Here is an 11,905-nt window from a genome sequence, read left to right as displayed (position 1 = left end):
AAACATAAACTCTGAAGTACTATTTTCTTTGTATTTTGAAGGTACGTCATCAAATTCTGGGTGTATGTCAGAAGATGCACCTGGTCTGTAAATGTCAGCAGAAGTAAGTTTGAGAGACATTTTTTTACAGTAAGCAACAGCTGCAAGATATTCTGCTACAAAAAGAGCTATCCTGTGTCATTGCATTTCTACAAACCAATATCTAGGGCATGGCAGTGAGGAAAGTGAATTGAAGATTGTAACACTAAATGGTAAATAGTATCTTTTTTTTTTTTTTTTTTTTGCCGGTGGTAATGGATATGTAAGGATATTGACAACAACACTGGAATAGCAGAGGAATTGAAAATGCTATACATTGATCAATGGGAAACTAGCTAAATTAATTATATTGCATATATACAATAAAATACCATGAAGAAAGCAAAAACATATAGTCTTTGGTTGAACCATATACCATTCTAAGTGCTCTACATTACATATACTATCTCACATAATTTCCCAACAATACTACTACTATCCCATTTTACATATGAGACAAGAAGTTAAGTAACATGCCCAAGATGACACATATATGTATATATTTTTCTATGTCATAATATTGACATTCAGTCCAGTAATCCTCCACTGTAACAGCTCCTTTACTTTGCAGTGAAAATTGATTTGTATATTTTTTGCCTCTGAGTCCTTGTGGGATTTTTTTTTTTAATTCAAACAGAAAGTCACAAAAATTGTAATCATCCTCATCAGTTCACTCAGTTCCACGTAATTAATTTTTTTCATCTTGATCTTTTGTTAGTACTTTCATGAGTTCATCAGTTTTCCATTAGAGTTCTGAAAATGCTTATTCGTTCAGTTCAGCACTATAGTCAGTTATCAGAAACCTGTACTTGTCAGAGTCTGTTCCATGAATTCCTCGATGATGAAACCCTTTCACAGGAACATTTTTGCAAAAGTATCAGAGTACACCCAGAACTGTCTGTAGATGACAAAACACTTAAAAATGACCATGGTTAAAGATTTGATGAAAGTTCATAATAATGCAGCTGACAAGGAAATTTAGTTATTTCCGAGATATACATTTTAAAGTAATAACTAGAATTATGACTTATAACATTATACTAGAACATATAAGATTTTCAGAAATTTCACGTAATGTCTGAAACATTTATATTAACATATTTCCATACAAATAACCCAAAGTAAGTTCAGTATTAGTTGTTTTTTTGTCTGTCTGTTTGTTTGTTTGTTTATACTGCAGGTTCTTATTAGTCATCAATTTTATACATATCAGTGTATACATGTCCATCCCAATCGCCCAATTCAGCACACCACCATCCCTACCCCACCGCGGTTTTCCCCCCTTGGTGTCTATACGTTTGTTCTCTACATCTGTGTCTCAACTTCTGCCCTGCAAACTGGTTCATCTGTACCATTTTTCTAGGTTCCACATACATGCATTAATATACGATATTTGTTTTTCTCTTTCTAATTTAGTTCACTCTGTATGACAGTCTTTAGATCCACCCACATCTCAACAAATGACTCAATTTCGTTTCTCTTTATGGCTGAGTAATAGTCCATTGTATAAATATGTGCCACATCTTCTTTATCTATTCATCTGTCGATGCACACTTAGGTTGCTTCCATGTCCTGGCTATTGTAAATAGAGCTGCAATGAACATTGTGGTACATGACTCTTTTTGAATTATGGTTTTCTCTGAGTATATGCCCAGTAGTGCGATTGCTGGGTTGTATGGTACTTCTATTTTTAGTTTTTTAAGGAACCTCCATACTGTTCTCCATAGTGGCTGTATCAATTTACATCCCCACCAGCAGTGCAAGAGGGTTCCCTTTTCTCCACACCCTCTCCAGCATTTATTGTCTGTAGATTTTTTGATGATGGCCATTCTGACTGGTGTGAGGTGATACCTCGTTGTAGTTTTGATTTGCATTTCTCTCATGATTAGTGATGCTGAGCATCCTTTCATGTGTTTGTTGGCAATCTGTATATCTTCTTTGGAGAAATGTCTATTTAGGTCTCTGCCCATTTTTGGATTGGGTTGTGTGTTTTTTTGATATTGAGCTGCATGAGCTGCTTGTAAATTTTGGAGATTAATCCTTTGTCTGTTGCTTCATTTGCACATATTTTCCCCATTCTGAGGGTTGTCTTTTCATTTTGTTTATGGTTTCCTTTGCTGTGCAAAAGCTTTGAAGTTTCATTAGGTCCCATTTGTTGATTTTTGTTTTTACTTCCATTTCTCTAGGAGTCATTATTTATTGAGGACCTGCTATGTGCCTGGCATGATGCTAGGTCATTCTCTTTTTTTTTCCACTTTATTTAGGTATAATTTACACATTGTAACACTCATCCATTTCAAGTATACAATTCAATGATATTTAGTAGATTTAATGAGTTGTATAAGTACCACTTTAATCCAGTTTTAGAACATGTATAAGATCCCTGTGCCCACTTACAGTTAGTCTCTATTCCCACCTCTAGCCCCAGGCAACTGCTAAGCGATTCTGTCTCTATAGATTTAGCTTCATTCTGATAGCTTCATTTGCACAATTTGGGTTGTACCTCACAATGGCAGCCCTTCTTGGTGTCGCTCAGGGCATTCATACCAATCCTTGGCCCTTTAACACCTCGGTGCCAACAGCCCAATGCCAATATCCCTTTGCCCATATGCCATCATTACCAACCCAGTGCCAATGTTCGCAGCCAGCACCCCAAATCCACATATCCGTCCCATTACCAATATATCCCACTGCCCCATCACCAACAGCTCTTCCAAGAACTAGGCAGTCCTTTGCTGCCAGGTGCGCTTCTAAATGCCTGGTAATGCCACCTCTGTCCCACTCATGTGTTTCCATGCCACCCCACTTTCTGACAGTCCCTCACCACCAATAAGTATCCAAGGAGCCAAAAGAGCACAGACGAAAGACTTCTCTGCCAAAGAAGAATCAAGGCAGACCTCCAGATGCAGAGGGACCCAAATGAAAAGGAAGTAACTCCACCCCTTGCTCTCAGAGACACCCTCCCCTCGACTACTGCACTTCGATTTTATGACCCCAGCCTTCAAGTGGACACTCAGTACTGCTAAACAAACCTATCACAGCTGCCCTAGGGAATTTACTTTTCCACTCCCTAGAATAACCATTTCAGACACTCTTCTTGAATCTCCAATATCTTCTCCCACACCCAGTCACACTTAACTGATGGTCTCATCATCCCACCATCTATTCACCATCCCACTGTACTTAAGCCTACACCCCACTTTCCTTTCTGTTACGTGAGATGAATTGTCAGTCTAATGGCAGTCCCTACCCCCCACTCACCCCTCGCTCTGGATTCCATCCTATCTCTGTGGCCTCTTTCAGGATCTTGCTCCTGCAGCCATCCCCTCCCCTTCCTGTATTACCCATTTCCCCCTCTCTGCCCGGCCACTCTCATCAATGTATAAACATCCTTTAAAGAAACCTTTCCTGATGCCACAGCAACCCATTTCTCTCATCCTTTTCACAGGAAAACATCTCCCGAGTGTTGTCTCTATTTGATACCCCCCTCTTGTCTTACTGCACATTCTTTTTTTTTTTTTCTTTTGCGGTACGCGGGCATCTCACTGTTGTGGCCTCTCCCGTTGTGGAGCACAGGCTCCGGACGCGCAGGCTCAGTGGCTGTGGCTCACGAGCTTAGCCGCTCCGCGGCATGTGGGATCTTCCCGGACCGGGGCACGAACCCGTGTCCCCTGCATCGGCAGGCGGACTCTCAACCACTGCGCCAACAGGGAAGCCCACTGCCCATTCTTTCCTCAACCCATTGGGGCATTTTGAATAGGTGCTTGTAACAGCGTATTAAAAAAACCACAAAATGAGATAGTGAAAAGGAAGGTTATCCCTTTCCGCTGCTGCCAGCAACCCAGTTTCCCTCCCCAGAGGCAACTGATAGTCCTTGTTTCTCATTCCATATAGAAGTAAATACCTCAATCCATTCTGAATCTCCTTTTATCTCCACCCACACCAGTGACCTCTCTCAGGCCAGAGACAGTTCTCTGTCTCTGTCTTACTCAAGTTCTCAGCAGCATTTGACATGGTCCACCATTTCTACTGTATTTTCCTCCTCTCTCTGGCCATTTTTTCCCAGTCTCCTTCACTAACTCCTCCATCTCTTTTCATTCTCTAAGTGGTGGTATGCCCTGAGTCTCAGTCTTTAATCTTATCCCTCCCTAGGCATTCTCTGCTCTCAGGTGACCCTGTAGCTCCATATCTTTTCTATATGCTGACAACAACCACATTTTAAATATCTCCAGCCCAAGATCTGGAGCTCCAGACTCCTAAATATTAATCCCCTTGCATATTGAATGGCATCTCTGACTTAGAGAAATACTGATTTCCTGCTCCAAATAGTTTCCTTTCAGGAAGAGATGGCATCATTCACCCATTTGCTCAGACAACTGAGCTTGACCTTCCCACAAGCATCCAATTCACCGGAAGACCTGTCTGCCCCCTATTCAGGATATATCTTGAATCCAGCCTCTTCTTACACCTCCATTATGACCCCCCCAACCCAAGTCCCCATTTTCTGTCATCTGGAACACAAGAGCCTCTTCCCTGTTCTCCCTGCTTCTGCTCTTCCCCCCAAAGCTACAGTCCTTCCTCCACACGGCAGCCAGAGTGAGTTGGAAAATATCACTCCTCTGCTTGAGACACAAGCCTTCTAATGGTTTCCTGTTTTGCTTAGAATAAAATCCCATCACTTTACTGTGGCCTAGCATGATCCACCCTACTCCCCACCACCACCAACCCTCCACACCCGTCCCCTGTCATTCTCCATGGAATGCCTTTCTCTCAGACCTTCAGGGGCTGCCTTTTCTCACTACTTCTAAGGACACAACTCAAATGTCACTTCCTCCAGGAAGCCCTCTCTGACCACTGTCACACCTCTCGACTTGTTTTCTTCTTCTTTACAACCCTTCTCAGTTCCTGAAATTACTTGTGTACATGTCTATGCCCCACTGGAATGCAAACTCCTTGAGGACGGGGTCTGTGATTTGTTTCATACTTTTTAATCCCTCAACAACAGTGCCTGGCACATGGAAGGAGCTCAATCCATGTTTGCTGATTGACTCCTAAAATGAAAGAGCAAGCTTATCAGTGAAGGGTAGGGTCTGTAGGGGCTGGGAGCCCTTCCGAGCACTGTCAGATCATCTGTGGTCTCTTTAGAGTTAAAAAAATTCTCCAGCGCAACCCTCGGCAGAGGAGTCGGCAGAGGTCAGAAAGGTAGTCCTATTTAACTCCTTCCTCCACTGTCCTCACACCCACAAACCCAGTAGAATCTGCACCTTGCTGCGTTGTACTACAGGCGTGTAAATGTAAAGCCTCCTCTCCCCCACCCTTCCTCTCCCTCTCTCCCCATATTTCCCCTGTGATGTCAAGGGGAAACAAGCTGGCTTCACATCAGACCCAGAAGTGGGAAAGACTTCTACACTAACTTATCTCCCCACAGGGAGATGCAAAATTTGCCCATAAATAAAAGATTTTATTATTTAGCTTCAACATTCAATTTCATCGGTCTACAGCATGTGTTTCATTACAGCAGACACTAACATGTACTTAAAAATGAAATTCTGAAATGCAGCCCTGGCTTGCAGAATTCTAGCAAAGAGACTCCAGTGTGGTCTTAGAGAGATGCCCCAGATTTCACCTTCCCAAACGGCACTGGTCATCGTGACTCTTACATTCGCAGGGCACTTTGTGCTGATTTAACATGTGGCATTAGAGGCGGCAAAGATGCTCCCATGGTGCCTCTAGCTGCTTCTATCTACTGCTGATTCCAATCTACTGCAGGCTGGAAAAAAAAAAAATCCCGCAGCCAACGATGTTAGAATGGACTCCTAAGTAAGCATCAAGACCCCCCAAATGAGAGCTGAGAATTCTACGTGAAAGACACAAAGACTTCATGATAGCTGTTCTTTCCGTCCACTAGCCTTTTTCCTTTCTTTCTTTTCTAAAACCTCCTTTGTTCTTGACTGTGCTCCAGAGAAATGCTTCTCAATTGTAAATATGCATCACCTGGGATCTTGTTACAATGCAAGTCTGATTCAATAGGTCTGGGTGGGGCTTAGGTCTAATGAGCTCTCAGGTGATGCAGATGTTGATGGTCACTGGAACGCACGTCGAACAGCAAAACCCTGGAAATGCCCTCTCCAATATGATAGCCACTAGTCATGTGTGGCTATTTAAATTAAAACTAATTAAAATTAAATGCAATTCAAAATTTAGTTCCTCGGTCACACTAGCCATATTTCAAGGGCTCAACGGCCACATGTGGCCAGGTGCTACCATCTTGGACAACACAGATGTTGAACATTTCCATCATTGCAGGAAGCCCAATTGGACAGCAGTGCTCTCCAGAGCTGAAGGAGTTGGAAATATAACCCCCAAAGTGTGATATGTGACATTCCCTGACACCCCCAGAGTGGCCAAGGGCAGACCAAAATCTACCTGAGATCAAATGCATAAGCACAGGTATCATCCTGTCCAGATGAAGTCCTCGGTCTTACACTGCATTTTTCCTCTTCCTCACGGCCAGGCCCACCACTATAGGTGCATCTTGTCAGTCATGACCGTGGCCGTCACTTCTGGGAGACGTGGAGCAGTGATTCAGTGCAGAGGGAAGGCTTATAACCTGCCCCACCCCAACTCCCTTCCCTTCTATATTTGCTAGAGGGTCTGGAACGTGGAGGGGAGTTTACAGCACAAACTGAAAAGAAACTGAGGCCCTTTGTCTACTGCTTCCACTTCTCTGAGCATCTTCATTCCACGAAGAGGAGGGGAGAAGAGAATGTCAGAGAACTGAGTTGATTCCACACACATTGGAGCAATAAAGCAATGAGACCCAGCCCCCACCACTCAAACCGATCTGGGCCGCCAGTTGCTGCAGTAATTCACAGCACAAAATTCTCCAGCAGGGGAATGAGGGAGGGCGGAGAGATTTTCCAAGAATGCCTTTCATGTGGACCCAGAGCTGTCATTTTCCCAGCAATTCTGTGAACCAAGACCTGGGGCAATTGCCCAAAGTGCATTTGGTGAACATGTGGCCAGCTGTAGCAATCACCCCGAGAGGCGCATAACTCGGGGCCCCAGAAATGCCTGCCTCACCACCCTCAGAGTTCATGGCCCAGCAGGGCTGGAAAGGACCAGAGAATGGGGCAGCCTTGCTGTCTGCCTGGGGAACTGTTGTCCCCAGCTAAGCAGTGAAAGACTGGCCTGGAACTGAACCCAAGCAGCCTCCTTCCTTGGGCAAGGACTCTGCTAATTTGCATGGGAACTGCAGCCTTATGTCTATAGATTCACAAGCAAGGCTGAGGCCATCCAACCCAAATAGTCGGGTTAATCTTTCAACCAACCAGTAGAGATGTAGCAGAAAGAATGCTGGTGCCTGAATCAGAAGAACTGGATTCAAAGCCCGCCTCTGGCCCTTACAAAGCATGGGATTTTGAGCAATTCTCCTTTCCTCTCTGGGTCTCAGTTTACTTCTCTGTAAAGGAAGGGTAATACCTATTTTTCGGGGTTATTCAGCATTTGGTACACAGGACCATGTGCTCGGTGAAGGTTGACCTACCCATTCCATACTTACTAAGTGCCAGGTGCTAGGCAAGACAGTGGGGGAGATGATGGTGACACAGCCCCTGTCCTCATAGACTTGATTGTGTGGAGAGGGAGACAGACACTCATCAAACAGGCACATGAAAAAGCATAAAATGACAACTGTGGCAGATGCAACAAGGAGAGCAACAGCCTGCAATGAGAATCTGTCTTGGGGAAACTGACCTAGTCAGGGAGGCTGACTTCTCTGAGGATGTGGTGGCTGAACTGAGAGCTCAGAAGTTATACAAGTTAACTAGGCAAGTGAGGGGTGGCGGGGAAGGACACTCTAGGCTTAGGGAAGATATGTACAAAGGTCCTGTGGCAGAAGAGTACTTGGCTGTCCAAGGATCAGTGAGTCAGAGGACACATGGAGGGAAGAGAGACTGGAAAGGGTGTTGAGATAAAACTCTGCATCTACCTCCTAGCGCCCTATGCTAGGTCTTGGAGGTCAAGCCGATTATAAACATGCCTGCCCTCAAGGAGCTTACAATGTATTAAAACGGGATGATAACTGTTAAAAGTTTCCTTTCAGTGTTCTTTGGTGTATCAAAGACATTATTGCAACTTGGCCTATGACCTGTAAGAAGTTAAGATGATGTCAAACTTGCCCACTTGGAATTTCTAAAACCCCTGACCTCTTACACACACACCTAGCTCATCTGCAAGGAACCGAGAATGAATCAGACCCAGCTTCCCAAAGAAGTCCAGGGATGGTTACGGAGAATGAATCCAGCCTGACCAGAAATGTCCCTTCTCTGCAAAATGCCCTGCCCTTTCCATACTGGCTTCTTGAAAAAGAAGATGGAAAGTCCATGTGAATCACATCCCATTTTCCTTCTGACTACACAAATGGTTTGCATTAGGCGACCATAGTGCTTTGCTGCCTTCATTCTTTCCAGATGAGGGTAGGCATACCCTCATGACTGCAGGCATAATTGGATGAGTGAGTGGGGTGATTGATGCCTCCAGCCAATCGGAGGGAGCTTTCTGCTGGAGACAAGAGAAGTGCCTCAACCCAACCCACTTGGAATGGCTTAACCTAAGAATGAGAAACCCTTGACCGGGGAAGAGGAAGCCGTATTCCCAGTAATAGGTATATCTTTGTTCTTACCCTAGGTGTGGTGGCACCCTTTCCTGCTCCATGGCAGGCGGCCTAATGGTGGTGACAGTGGCAGGAGAAGCAGCAACAACAGGGAGTAGCACGCCGGTACTAGGTGGTTATTGGAATGGGAATGAATGTTAGTCCACAAACACTTTATTAATCTATAACAGAACTAAATTTGACTGGTGAGCCCCCTTCTAGCAGGTGGTAGAAATTCAATCTCAGTCAATTTGGAAGTTTCCCTCTCTGTTTTATTTGGATTGTGCCTAAGCTTTGGGGAGGTTGATGGGGAACCAGGGGTGCGGGGAGGGGAGTGGGTGGTTCGGTACGGAACCTGATCCTCCGTGTGGTGAAGGATCCACGTGGGCATCATCCAGCAAGGCAGCCTGATCTTAGCAATATAGTGGAGTGGTTAAAGGAACAGATGCCAGAGCCAGACTGCCTGGGTGTAAAACCTATTCGTCTCTTTTACTGGCCCTGGGACCTTAGCTGAGTTACTTATCCTCCCAGTTTCCTTATCTGTGAAATGGAGATAATAATAGTACCTACCTTACTGGATTGTTGTGAGGACTAAATGAGTTAATGCATGTGAAGTGCTTTAGAATAAATGCTATATATAATGAATATTTACTCCTCTTTATACGGGGGTTTGACATTGTTATCCTCCCCCATGCCCAGTGGCCTGGCTTCTCTGCGTTCCCAGGACCCCATCCAGGCCATTTTTAATTACACAGGACTAAATGTGGCACCAGCAACAAGCTGGACGCAGAGAGCTTGGGGAAGACTCTCTCCGACCCCAGCTGGCCTGGACACACCCCACAGCCACCCCTTCTGCCCCCGTTCCACACCGGGCACTTGATCTAGGAGAGGGCAGAGCACAGACCCCATTCAATGCCACCACCCAGCCTCCAGTATCCACAGTCCTCATATTCCTCTGCCTCCCCTCCCACCTCCCAACCATAAACTTGTTTCTCCTCACTCATCCTCATGTCTTAGTGCCAAAAATATTGCCAGGACCTCAGCAATATTTGGCTTGAGTTTGTGACTCATAGCCAAAAAGACTGTTTTGGGGGTTCTGCTATGTCATCTCTTCCAACAAGGAGCGGGGAAGGAATCCTTTGACTGGTGGAAAGGGGAAGGGCCAAGAGGTGGAAGGAAATGTTGGGGGTTGGGGAAACAGGGCCCAACAAAGATGTCAACTGTTTTCTCCCCACATGTGTTGTCACCTCACTGAGGCTTCTGCTCAGGGCTAGTGCCTGGTTGTAGGAATAGTGGTGTTAGTGCTGGAGGCCTGCTGCTACGGGAACACACTGTACCTCTATACACTCCAAACAGAGCTGCAGAGCCCTTTAAGTCAAAGGTGGGAGCATTTGAGCATCCCTACAGTCAGTGTGTCAGGAAGCATGTTCTCAGCACAGCCACTTGGTCCAGCCAATGATTGTTCCCAGGTGCACTGGGCACTCTGCCAGCTGCTGATGCCGGCATTGCAGAGTGTTTCTTGCTAACCAGCCCTATCAAGCTGATTCTGATTACACAATGGTACTTACCCCTGGCAGAGAGGACCAGTTATACACATCCTTCTAGAGCCAGTTTCTATAGAAACCTACAGCTCTTCCTTTCCTTTCTAGCTTTACTGTCCTCCTTACGGGGCCTTGAACACAGCAAGCTTGTGACCACCCTGGGCCTTTGCACTAGCTGTTCCTTCTGTTCTGATAGCTCTTTCCCCAGATATCCACATGGTTGGCTCCTTCACCTTCAGATCTTTGATCAATTGTCATCTTATCAGTGCGGCTTTCTCTAAGCATCCTATTTCAAACTGTTAGCCCACCCCTCCCCATTCTCCACACCCTTCCCTAATTTATTGTTCTCCAAGGCATTTCGCACCATCTCTCCTATTTATTGTTTATTCTTTCTCTCCACCCAATGAGGGCAGGGACTTTGTCGGTCTTATTCATGGCTTTATGAAAGAAAGATGAGATGAAAGGGCCTCACAGGAGCTCTCTGCCTTCTCTGTATTGTGTACACAAAGCAATAAAGCCCAGAGAGGTTAGGTGACTTGTCCAAGACCACACAGCCATTAAAAAGAGAAGGGGAATCTCTCCTAGTTTCTAGTGAACTTGCACATCCTGCTTTTTCCAGCCTTCCTGTGGGTTTCTCACACATTGCGAGTACCTGTCATTCACTCCTTTCCATCTCTAGCTGTAGAAACCCCTCATCCTTTCAGGCACACCTCAAAGCCTTCCTGGGTGCCCTCGTTGGGTGTGACCCTTCCCTCCTGGGAACTCCAGGTTCTCTTTCTCTGCCTCATGAAGGCACTTCCCGGAGTCAGCCTTGTGTTATAGTTGTTTGTGTAATGACTAGGCCTTGTGCAACCCCAGGAAGGGGCTGTACTTCTCATCTCAGTATCTCCCATCTGCACCAGCCCCCAGGAAGGGAGTACAAGTATGAAAACAGACTCTCTTCAGCTTCTGTCCTTCCACATCCACCCCCAAACATCCATTTCTACCTGAGAGCTCTAGAGAAGGAGAGGGGCTTGGTGACAGATTACTGACCCAGAACATGAAAGAATGAACGGAGGGATGACTCTCTCTGACCCCTTTCTAGATTGTTCTTTCCTTATGGGCAGGATTTGTGTGTGATAATTCTTCGAAGCCCCCCACAGTACCTGCCTCTGGGTTTGTAAGAGGCGTTTAGCCCTCCTTATGAAAGGAAAAATGGAAGGAATGGTAGAACGAGGTCCAGACCCATTTCAAGTTCAATTCTGGTACTGTGACTGTGCTGTCAGCTCTTTCCCGATGCTTTGCCCCACACCCCACACACCCACGATGGGAGGGTCAGGCCCAAGTCAAATGCTCTGCCCCCAAGCCCAGCAGGGCTGGCAGGTCCGCAGCAGGTGCACCCAAAGGGCGGGACCACGGCTCTCGGGCAGACTCCAACGGGGCCAACATCAATAGGGAAAGGATGAGGGGGGTTGCAAACAGACCTTCCTGGGCCTTGGTCCTCCTGTCTCCCCCCAGCACAAATCTAAACAATTCAAGCACCCGCTGACAGCTGAGATAGGAGAGGCAAACCCCGGTTGGGGCTTCCAGCTTGGATTTCACATAACGAGCCTCTGGAATCTGGAAAGTGATTACAAGCCCACTGGGGAGGGAC

This window comes from Phocoena phocoena, chromosome 2 (genome assembly GCF_963924675.1).
Source record: "Phocoena phocoena chromosome 2, mPhoPho1.1, whole genome shotgun sequence".
Classification (NCBI taxonomy): domain Eukaryota; kingdom Metazoa; phylum Chordata; class Mammalia; order Artiodactyla; family Phocoenidae; genus Phocoena; species Phocoena phocoena.
The sequence above is the reverse complement of the archived record's forward strand: the minus strand, read 5'-3'. Positions refer to the sequence as shown.